This window comes from Phragmites australis, chromosome 9 (assembly GCF_958298935.1).
Source record: "Phragmites australis chromosome 9, lpPhrAust1.1, whole genome shotgun sequence".
In the NCBI taxonomy this organism is placed as follows: Eukaryota; Viridiplantae; Streptophyta; class Magnoliopsida; order Poales; family Poaceae; genus Phragmites; species Phragmites australis.
The window spans coordinates 16,502,767-16,514,714 of record NC_084929.1 but is presented as its reverse complement, the minus strand read 5'-3'; positions in this window follow the sequence as shown (position 1 = coordinate 16,514,714).

Here is an 11,948-nt window from a genome sequence, read left to right as displayed (position 1 = left end):
AAATAGCACTATATATCAGCACGCGTGTAGGAGTAAAAGTGATGAGTATCGTGTCAGAGTGTCGGTCAGTGTGGCCACCGACAACGAGTAGTAGACAGTAAAGTTCGCCACGTATCCTTATTTTATTTAAAGTATGCCTAAGCCCGTTCAGTTCACTACATAGCATCTGTCTACCCTTTCATTTCCCTTTCTTTTCTGTTAGTTTGAATAGTACTGGTCGAGACCGGATCGAACAAACAGTCCAACTTCTCCTGTGTGTACAGACAAGAATCAATCTGATACACATCATAGATGAATAACACAACAATATCTTTTATTAACAATAATATTTATTGTATTACAAATGGGAAATTCGAGTGTCAAAATGAAATAGAAGAACTAGCAACAGAAATCTCAAATAAAATCTTCAATTGCTTCAGGGTAACCACACAGGCAATCGACTAGAAACACATCCTAAAACATATACACCATCTTCAATGCAGTCCTCAATGTCTTCGTGTGAATCCATATCGTACTCCACAAGTTGCGAAAAAATATACAAGTGAAGGCTTAACTCAAGATAAAGGCTTAACAGGGCTTATTTGTAGAAAAGCGCAATTTATTTATTAACAACAATTGAAAAGTGAATGATTAATTAATTAAACTTAATTAATAAATAATATAAAGATTCCCACCATTTTGAATTAATTACAGGTTCCAACCACTCATCCAAACCTGAAGGTTCCAATCACCTTTCCTTAACTAGCATTTCAACCACCCTAAACACAGTTTCCACCACCATGGTTACCCAAAATCATTTATCATTAAGTTCTAATCATATAGTAGTGCTAGCAGGTACCGACATGTGGTACCCCCGCGTCCTTCCAGCCTATTGCCCTACGATGGCTTCGCCCCGCCCTCCCCGACACCCTCAGGGATGATCAAAATAATATACCTCTCATCTAGTTTGGTTGGATAACTGGTAATTGAAAAATATGTAGTTGTTAAAGATTCCTCATCGAGTTTGGTTAAACCGAATGATTGCTGACATAATGGGTTGTACACAACCTATTATGACTACCACTATAGGTGATGGTGGTACAAGGAAGATATTAATTAGTTTTTAGATGCTAGCAAGCGAAGAAGAATCTATCAATACTATTGCCTCTGGCATCCAATCACCTGGGAGCTATATGGCGAAAAAAAGCACAGAGGCAGCGGTTTTGCAAGAGGTAGAGAATCAAGTTGGGTATATTTTACCTGACTACAGAAATCTCAAATAAAATCTTCAATTGCTTCAGGGGAACCGCACAGACAATCGACTAGAAACACATCCTAAAACATGTACACCATCTTCAATGCAGTCCTCAATGTCCTCGTGTGAGCCCATATCGTACTCCGCAAGTTGTGAAAAAATATGCACATAAAGGCTTAACTCAAGATAAAGGCTTAACATGGCTTATTTGTAGAAAAGCACAATTTATTTATAAACAACAATTGAAAAGTAAATAATTAATTAATTAAACTTAATTAATAAATAATATAAAGATCCCACCATTTTGAACTAATTACAGGTTCCAACCACTCATCCAAACCTGAAGGTTCCAATCACCTTTCCTTAACTAGCATTTTAACCACCCTAAACATAATTCCCACCACCATGGTTACCCAAAATCATTTACCATTAAGTTCTAATCATGTAGCAGTGCTAGCAAGTACCTGACATGTGGTGCTCCCGCGTCCTTCCAGCCTATTGCCCTACGATGGCTTCACTCCACCCTCCCCGACGCCCTCAGGGATGAACAAAATAGTATACCTCTCATCTAGTTTGGTTGGACAACAGATAATTGGAAAATGTGTAGTTGTTAAAGATTCCTCCTCTAATTTGGTTAAACGGAATGATTGTTGATATAAAGAGTTGTACACAACCTGTTGTGACTACCACTATAGGTGATGGTGGCACAAGGAAGATATTAATTAGTTTTTAGATGCTGGCAAGCAAAGAAGAATTTATCAATATTGTTGCCTCTAGCATCCAATCACCTGAGAGCTATATAGCTGAAAAAAGCGCAGTGGCAGCAGTTTTGCAAGAGGTAGAGGATCAAGTTGGCTATATTTTACCTGACTACAGAAATTTCAAATAAAATCTTCAATTACTTCAGGGCAACCGCATAGGCAATCGACTAGAATCACATCCTAAAACATGCACACCATCTTCAATGCAGTCCTCAATGCCTTCGTGTGAGCCCATATCGTACTCTGCAAGTTGTGAAAAAAAATATACATATAAAGGCTTAACTCAAGATAAAGGCTTAACATGGCTTATTTGTAGAAAAGCGCAATTTATTTATAAACAAAAATTGAAAAGTAAATAATTAATTAATTAAACTTAATTAATAAATAATATAAAGATTCCCACCATTTTGAACTAATTACAGGTTCCAACCACTCATCCAAACCTGAAGGGTCCAATCACCTTTCCTTAACTAGAATTTTAACCACCCAAAACATAATTCCCACCACCATGGTTACCCAAAATCATTTACCATTAAGTTCTAATCATGTGCTGCATTCGGCCAGGAAGAAGGGTGATGGCCGGGAAGTCATTAAGTTCTAATCATGATTCAGCCTTCCTTTCCCTCGCAAGTCTTGACTATGAGCACGATTTATTAATCAGTTTTATCCTCTGCAAAGGTTGTACATTTTACCCACAAGTCGTGTTTTCCCGATTTGCCCATGTTTGCCAACAGTTAAACATTTTATGGTGTGTGGATAGAAATACACTACAAGGCCGTTACAAAGTATCTCCCACCATGTCTGCCTGCTAAGGATTCACCGGCATGGGATTATAACCATCCACTCCAAAAGACCCTCTTGCGCCAAATAGTTCCGAGAGGTATGCCCTTCTGTCCCTATACCACCATATGACCGACACTATGCTAGGAGGGTTTCTAATTAATAAGCTAGGCCACTCCTATAACTTTACTTATAGTTGTACTATAAAGTTTAGTCCAATCACACCATGAATTGGACATTAATTGATTTGGGCAAGATTATCACCAACCAAGAAGTCATACAACCTGCACTGGTCTCCACCAGCGACCTGCCCAAATCTTATATTTCATGTTGCTAACAAAATTATCTCCAGTTTTATTACAGTTGTATGTGGCACTATTCTATATTACTTTAGATGATCACCAAATTTATAGCTCAAATATTCATCTCTATGATAACATCGCAAAAATTAATTTGCTTGCCCTTCTGATTTTGTACTTTATTTTGAAATTAATTCTATGAACTTTTCAAAAGATTCAGACTAGTGCCTCATTAAGTAGGCATAGCCATATCTACTATAGTCATTGGCAAAAGTTATGAAGTACTAAAAACCATCCCTTGTTGTTAAACATCGGTCCAAATACATCATTATGTACTAGGGCCAATAGATCAGCACCCTCTAACTTAGATCGGTGAAAGATATCATAGTCATCTTGTCAACTAAATAAGATTCACATGTCTCGAGTGATTCATAATCAAATGAGTCCAGGAGACCATCTTTTTGGAGCTCTTCTATGCACTTCTCATTTATGACCCAAACAACAATGCCAAATAAATGTGGGATTCAAATCATTAGGCCGAAGTTTTTTCGCATTAATGTTATTGACTAGTATATCCTTAAGATTCAAAACATATAGCCCATTCACTAATACCCAATCACTATAGAACAAATCATTCAGGAATATTGAACAACACTTGTTTTTTATTCTAACTACATAATCATCAACTTCTTCCAAACATGAAGAAAAGATAATATTTTTCCCAAGGAAGGAATATAATAATAAACATTTAATTTCAAAACTAATTTCAATAGTAATGACAATACATCGATCAATGCAACAACCTTTGCTCCATTGCCGATGCGAGTATCCACCTTGCCTCTTGGACAACTTCTAGTCCTTCTTAGACCTTGCAACTATGAATCATTGATCCAATATCAAATACCTATGAATCACTAAGACGTGTAGTAGGATTAATTCTATAACATTTATATCTGAAGCTAGGTCTTACTTCCCTTTTTTCTTTAACTCCTCCAAGTAGAGTGTGTAGAACCTCTGCCAATGACCAATCATACGGCATTGATGACATGCATCATTAGCAAAACCAGTCTTGGACCTTCCAATAGGTTTAGGCTTTGTGCTTGAGATCTCATGTTCCTTTGGCCTGTGCTTTCTCTTCTTACTATTCTTCTTAACCATTATCACATGACTGGTTCATTTCTTAATGCTCTCCTCAACTGACTTTAGCATACCATGCAGGCCAACCATAATCTTCTCCATGTTGTCCATATGAAAATTTCAAATACATGGCTCTAACACTACTACTAAACTAGCAATTGATGACCAGCTATCAATACCTCTCTACCTAGAGCCGGTACTAATAAGGTATCACTGCCGGTTCTTAACCTTCTACCGCAAAATCAATCATTCGGTCTATTGGAACTGGCAGTGATACCCATTATTAGTGTCGGTTCGTATTAGCATCTAGCAGTGATGCTTCACTACTAGTTCATGGTAGGAACCGACAATAAATAATCATTGTTGGTTTGTGTTATGAACTGTCAGTTATATGTTCTTTATCACTTCCGGTTTGGTTCCCCAACTGGCATTGATAGGTGTAGTATATATTGGACACGATCACCCTTGTCCTAAGCCCGAGCAGAACAGAGAGAAGCTCTATTTTTTTTTTTGCAACAACCATTTGTGGTGACTTGTTTCTTTGAGACTTCATAATTTGGAGGAATCCATGGTTGGTAACTTGATATACATTTCGTTTGTGTTTAGTTTATTTGCTAGATTGTCTAGGTTAGTAACTCAATGTACATTTCATTTGTAGATGGAGAGAAGTTGGATGTACGATGCAGATCGTTGCTTCTTAGAGTTCATTTATGATTCAAAGACTAGCACATGTATTGATTGATGGTCATGTTCCACGAATCATACATATAGAGACATGAAATCAATATTATGGACATATGTTAGAGAACATGGTGTTCGATAGACCCACTTGAGATACTACTGAGATTGTTATATGATGTGCCATTAGTTGTAATCTCAAATAATATACCTACAGGATCCTTAGACCTGAGATTGTCATTGATTCTCAGAATGTGTAATGGCACACTTTGGGGCTGCCAAATGCTACTCCGTAACTAGGTAGTTGTAAAGATAGTTTTTGGGTTTGTCATAAAACATGTCATGGGTGTGAGCGATCAAAATCGAATTTACCCCTCCTATATAATGGGAGAGATATCTCTGGGCCTCTCAATGTGGTTGGATTAGAATGCGCATGGCTATGCCAATGTGATTAAAGAGCTAATCATTTGTTTAGTAATCAGCTACAACATTGAGTGAATAGTCGAGCTATCACAAGAATGACACTTGTCTTGCCTTGAGATTGACTGGTATCGTGAGGAAAAGAGATTGGTGCATGTGTATATCATGGTTCGATCGATATGATATTTATGTATGCTCGGGAAGCCAATATGTCCTGTTAGGGACCACTGTTTATTTTGGTTTGGAAAAAGAGTTTCTGTGTTGTGCCATTTATATGTGAACCTAACGAGTCACACACTTAATGGGTTAGAACAACATATACAGATTAGATCCATTAGTGGGTTTGATCGGATTGCGATCCATGAGGGATTAGAGTCCTAATGGGCTACCAACATGGAAGCCCATTAGTGCTCCATATAAGGGGAGGCGGTGGGGAGGGTGCACATGGTTTAGCCACACCAAGCCCTAGACATGACCCTCCACCTGACCTCCCAAAACACTAGTCATGAGTACAGTGCTAGCACACCAGCACACAGTGTTCTACCCCATGACGTGTGGATACACTACCTCAAAATGGGTTGTCATAGACTGTTGTTAAACCCTATCATAGATGGGCTTGGTTTCCGCCTCTGCAAAAGTATATGTGTTATCAAGCTTGTTAAAGATGGGTAACACTCTGTTTGTAATATAGCTACACATAGACAGATCTCAGTAACCGGCTTGATGGCATATCAAGAGATCTACATCCCTTCGAGTGTGCTAGCGAAGAAAATGTTTAGGGAACTTTCTCTGTCGATGAGTAATCGGGTGACCATGATCTTTATAGTAGGCTCAACCTCTATCTGGAGCGGCCTGGCCGTATGAAGTTCTCAAGGCAATCATTTTGGCCAAAGGAGATCTTGACGTTTGACCACTTAATGGCCTGATGACCCTTAGGGATGGTAGCTAAAATTTCTTGGGCCATCGTCTTGTACTAGCTCTTGGACTTGTAGGAGGCACATCGAACATGTGGTCGACCATCCTCTCATTAGACTGAAAAGACATCATGTCGGTGTCGTCCTCAGTAGTGCTGGAGCTAGTGTCCCTACTCTGGGCCATGACCTAGGTCTTTTTCTCTTTGGGCGCTTTCTCGACCTCCGCCTTGACCATCTTCTTCTGGAGATGACACTCATGAAGTCTATGGTTGTCAATCTAGTGGAGATCACACCAGGGCTTGCCATTGCGCTAACCAGATCCTGGTGTGAAGCTCTTGCTCTAGGAAGAACTGAATCTCTTATTGGGGTAGATGACAGGCAGAGTTACAAAAAGTCAAATTTAGCTTTCTTTCTCTTACCTCCCATGTTGTTCCTTGTGCTTGCTCTTGACCTTGTCACCATCGAGCCTGGGTTAAGGACGCTTGATGCCCTGGGTCTTCTCCTTGATGTGGAGGAGCATGTCCTCAGCCCTAGAAAACATGTCAACGATCTGCATGAGCTCTTTGACCATTTTGGTCTTCTTTCTAGTGATGTCTTCAACACACCATCGGCTCTTAACCCCTTGAGTGAACGCCTAGATGACATCATAGTGGCTAATCTTGGGGATAGTGTTCTGTGTATTGCTAAAGCAGTGCACAAACTAGCGTAAGGTTTTATTCTCCATCTGCTCATAGTGGTGGAGGTCATTTTCATGCCGAGGCAAACGTACGTACCTTGGAAGTTAGCTCGAAACACATCGCAAAGCTGCTCCCATGAGTAGATTGTTCCTGGTGCTAGGTTGGTCGACCATGTCTTGTCTACCCCTTCAAGGGTTGTGGGGAGATAATTTGTCATTACTTCTCATCCCTGCACTACCCTAGAATGGGAATTTATAGACGCATTTTAAACCCTATCACAAACAGTTATAGGTTCCGTCAATGCAAAAGTGTGTGATATCAAGCTTGTCACAGATTCAGAACTATCTGCAATACACTTGCACAATGATGGATTTTCCAAATAACCATCTAGGCATAGTAAGAGTCACAAACGGTGTTTCTTTACACCCATCTATGATAACTAAGAGTCACATATGAGTTTTGTTTGAATCTGTCTGTGTATATTGTCACAAACAGAATTTTTTAAAATCGTCTATGTCTCCCTTCCCCCTATAAGTAAATTTCCTTCCTAGATCCACCCTTTATGATTCTCAAAATAGAAACAATGCTACATTGTTCATAACATCGATCATACATTGTTCATAACACAAACACACATGAATTTACATATATATCACAAAGGTTAAGGACAGCACACAGATTCAAATCACACATTATTCAGAACACATAAACCTAGCTAGCTATACATCTTTATTGGTTGATTAGCATCGTATTCTAAAAGGATGAAATGATTGACATCATGGCGACACCGTCTTTCAAAAAGTGATTGACAAACTTGGGTCGATCAACACCGCCTTTCAAAAAGATGAGATGACAGACATCACCTCAGCCTCCTGCATTTCAGCATAATGTCAACCCAAGAATCATCTTCAATTAGCTGCTCATAGTGATCCGGATCTGGCTATACCTTGATGATCTTACGCATCAGCCAGAACCAGACCACGTTGCTGCCAAACCACCAATAATGCTTCAGCAAGAAATGGGCATTCAAGCCTGTCTTACAATTGATGAAAATGTCTCCATTCTGACGAGCAGCAATTGAGAAATTTTCATCTGGTAGAACCGAATGGAGAATGCGGTTGATGGTGTACATAGGGTCGATGAAAGGGTTCTTAGTAGCAGCGAAGAAGATGAACTCCACCGGGCCAAAGTCGATGCCAAGCATCCACGCCGTCGAAGCCGCCATAGGGACAACCCCATCCTACCACCTCTTGATTGCCATGAATTGTGCCATTACAAATGTATGACGGAAACAAGGTTGTGCCATCAGTTGGACAGATCGAAGCAGTTAAAACTTCGATGCAGTGAAAGGAACCATATGATAATCACCTCGGTGTTGTCAAAGGGATTAGGCCCCCACGGAGATCTAGCTTCTTCGATGTGGATGGCAAGTGAGAACGGAGAACACTCTTTGCTGCTCAATGCAGTGGACACTTAGATATGGTGAGTGAGGAAGAAGAACACTCGTCATCAATTTATATTGAGGAGACACAAGGGGTTTTGTGTGTGTATAGCCAAAAGAGCTTTGGGAGATGAGCGGTTTGTGTGTGTTGGAAGCCAAAAGAGTCAGGAGAGACAGGCGGTCAGATTTGAAAATATTTGTGGGTCTTTAAATACAGACAATTTTTTTATAAAATATGTCTGTGTCTACCATATAGAAATAGAGGGATCTTACAAGAAACCGTCTGCGACAATATCACAAAAGATTTTTTTTTTCTAAAAGTCGTATGTGTCTGAATGATAGAAACATATGGATTTTCTAAAATTTTATTCATGCCTAGATGTCTGGCTTGTTATAGATACGTCTGTCTTAGCAACCATCTAAGAACATTTAGTCTGTGATGGCTCCTAAGATAGCGTCTATGACATACAATCTACTTTCAATAATTTTGTGGTAGCGCCACCAGCTGCCTGGATGGTCATGGTATAGATATAGAGGAAATCAAAAGGATTTGTGCTCTCATTGTACATCTCGATCGATCCATGGTAGAACCTTGCTGGACACTTTACGTTTCATAGAACCTTGCCCCGCTTGGTTCTGGCAGCCTCAGGTATCTTTTTCCATGGGGGTTGCGGATCAGCCCTGACTTGAAGTGTCAAGATGTCCCCTTATCAAAACTCCAAGGGGCAGATAAAGCCACCTCTGGGGTCCTCGAACATCTTCGCCAACTGTTGATGACCTCATGCAAGTCCTTGATCAGATGACATTTGACTGGCGAGGCTCGATGATGATTATTTGCCTAGTTATCATCCTGGGAAGCCTTGCTCTAGGGATTATGCCTCTTCGAATTCAATAAATCTCATTACGGGGCATTGTTGCATCTCCTTCGATTAGAGTTGTTCCTGGCTAGGGCTTGATTGGAATTCTCAACCTGGATGAGAACCTCTTTTGTCATGTTGATCACTGAGTTCATCAAGTCCTTGCCAGCTGAGGTTGTCAAATCTGTAGTTGGAGGATGCGTGAGGGCCTCTTGTAGAAGGAGGATCCTCTTAGTAGTCACAGATCTAAAGCACTAAGCCCCCAGCTGATGATCAAGAGGTTGTGGACCATGCACCCCGTTGGCGTTTAGGATCTGGGGTGGTGTGCTCAGCTATTGCTGGTCGTCACCTAGACCCGGAGCGAGAGGGACCTACACGATTGCAGGGTCGTCATCAACATTTCCCAGACCATCACCCATGTCTCCGGTGGTGAAGACTTCTCAGGTGTAACCTCCTCTAGAGGAAGTGTCCAGATCCATCATGAATTTTTCATCGGATTGCTCTAGATAAGTGTCTTGACAATCTATGTTGTTAGAAGTTGCGGGAGAAGATCCTGACTCGTGGTGAGTTGGGCATTCACGATTTTCTTGGCAGATGAGTGGTTTGAACTCGATACCATAATCCTTGGTGCATTGATACATAAAGTGACTTACCTCATTCCTATAAACGTCACCAGAAAGATCTTCATCGAAATTAATTCGATCGATCGCCGGTCCATCTAGGGGAGGGGTAAAGTTGTCATAGAATCCACATCGAAAAACCGGTCCTTGGTGCAAACTTTGGTGAAGTCGACGGCATGTTCTATGCAGAATCTTCAATGCCTATTGTCATGATCCCCATAGCCGGTGCCAACTCTTGATGACTACGTTCTTATAGGATAGAAGGGGGATGCTTCTAGTAGACAAATCAAAGGATCAGACAAAGGGTTTTTTAGATGGGTTTAGACCTCGCTTAGGATAATAATCCTATATCATGTTTGTCTTGTATTAACATGATCTTATACAAGGGGGTGTGTGGCTAGCCTAGATGGATCTAGAACTAGTCGGCCACTTCCTAGCTTAGCTTATGGCATCTTCTAGCTTGTGCAACTTGTTGAACTCATTGAACTTGTCCTCCATAGGGGCCCCGGGCTTTGTATATATAGGGGGTGTATGCCCTTTAGAATCTTTCTTCCCATTCTTTGAGATAAACTTCCCTATTTACGGGATACCTTGGGTACCTACAGGTAATTTCCTTCAATCCAAGGATCCCCTTCCTGAAGATAGAGATATGCCATAGGAATTACGAGAAACCCTACGGTGACTACATATGGCAGTTATCTAGTAGTCATCATCATAACCAATCATCTTGATTATATGAGGACTGACCAGACTACCTTTTGTCGGCCTACAAGCAAACAAGGACTTGGAGGCTGAAAACTTTTCAGCCGTAGCCTGCTTCTCAAACTTGCTACGGAGTCCCTCAACCATATTATGGCATCTATATTCTTATATTGGTTCTGAAACTTAGAGATCATAGTGGCAAGCATGAGACAACTAACATTAAGTGAGTCATTGCAGCGCTTCTCATAAGCTATGTGATCAGCTGCAGTAGCATTATCAAGGACATCATTAGGATACGAGTTTCTAGAACGTACTCCTTTTTCTCGTACTTGACAATAATTATCAGATTACGATACCAATCAATAAAGGTTGTTCTAGACAACTTTTCTTTATTGATAGCTGACCGTAAGTTAAAATCTGAATTATTGTAGGTAATAGGAGCCATGATCTACAATAGAAAATAAACATGCAAACTTTCAGCACTATGTTTATGTGAATATATCATTAAACGATTTAACAAAATATTCTACCACTGAAAAAATATTCCCTCTAATGTCATCCAGTAGAACAAGATCCATATTCATTAAGCTCTAGTGAATTTTGGCATCACTGCTAGAAACCTAGTGATATAATGTGACTTGCGAGTTGGGTGGCATCTTATACCCCTGTGTCCAACACCATGCCTCAAGGCTGAAAACCAATTTGACAGCCTCGTCAAGCAAACCAACACATATGTTTGTAAGTGTCTGACATCCAACCTATTGGATTAATATAGATGATTGCACCATCCTCATAGGTGCAACAATCATAAGGGCATCAATGGTTCTTAATCTTTCTAAGGGAATCCATTCTATTAAGATCATTATATCCATAACTTATAAAACATGAAACAATAGTATAATAGAAACATAAATAAGTATCACAGATAATTATATTAAACTGTGAAATAGTATGGCCCTTCACATGGCCATCTCCAATCTCCATGCTTCTTGTCCACTATGCCATTGCGCTTGAGATTTCCATGATGAAGTAATAAGACATTACTCCTAATAGGAAGTAATGAATTATTCTGATGAACACATGCCTACGACGCCCGATTTTGTCCCAATCTTCACGGTTCCACAAACAACAGCAGGTATCTCTCTCTTAACTTTGGCAAACTCTATTTCGGCTATGGAATTTCTATTGGAACTTTGTTCGGAATACTCGATATGATGGAAATGTGTGGGTCTTTGAGACCAACCAGAAATAGGTAGACTCCAACTAGATTGTAGAGGCGAATCTGAGTGAGTTGACGAATTCGACTTGATGGTCGAACTTGAGTAGGAGGTCGAACACAACTAGTGGTCGAACCCGAGTAGATGGTCATCTCAACTAGTTGTTGAACTCGAGTAAATGATCGAAGCGGTAAAACAGCCGACCAACAAG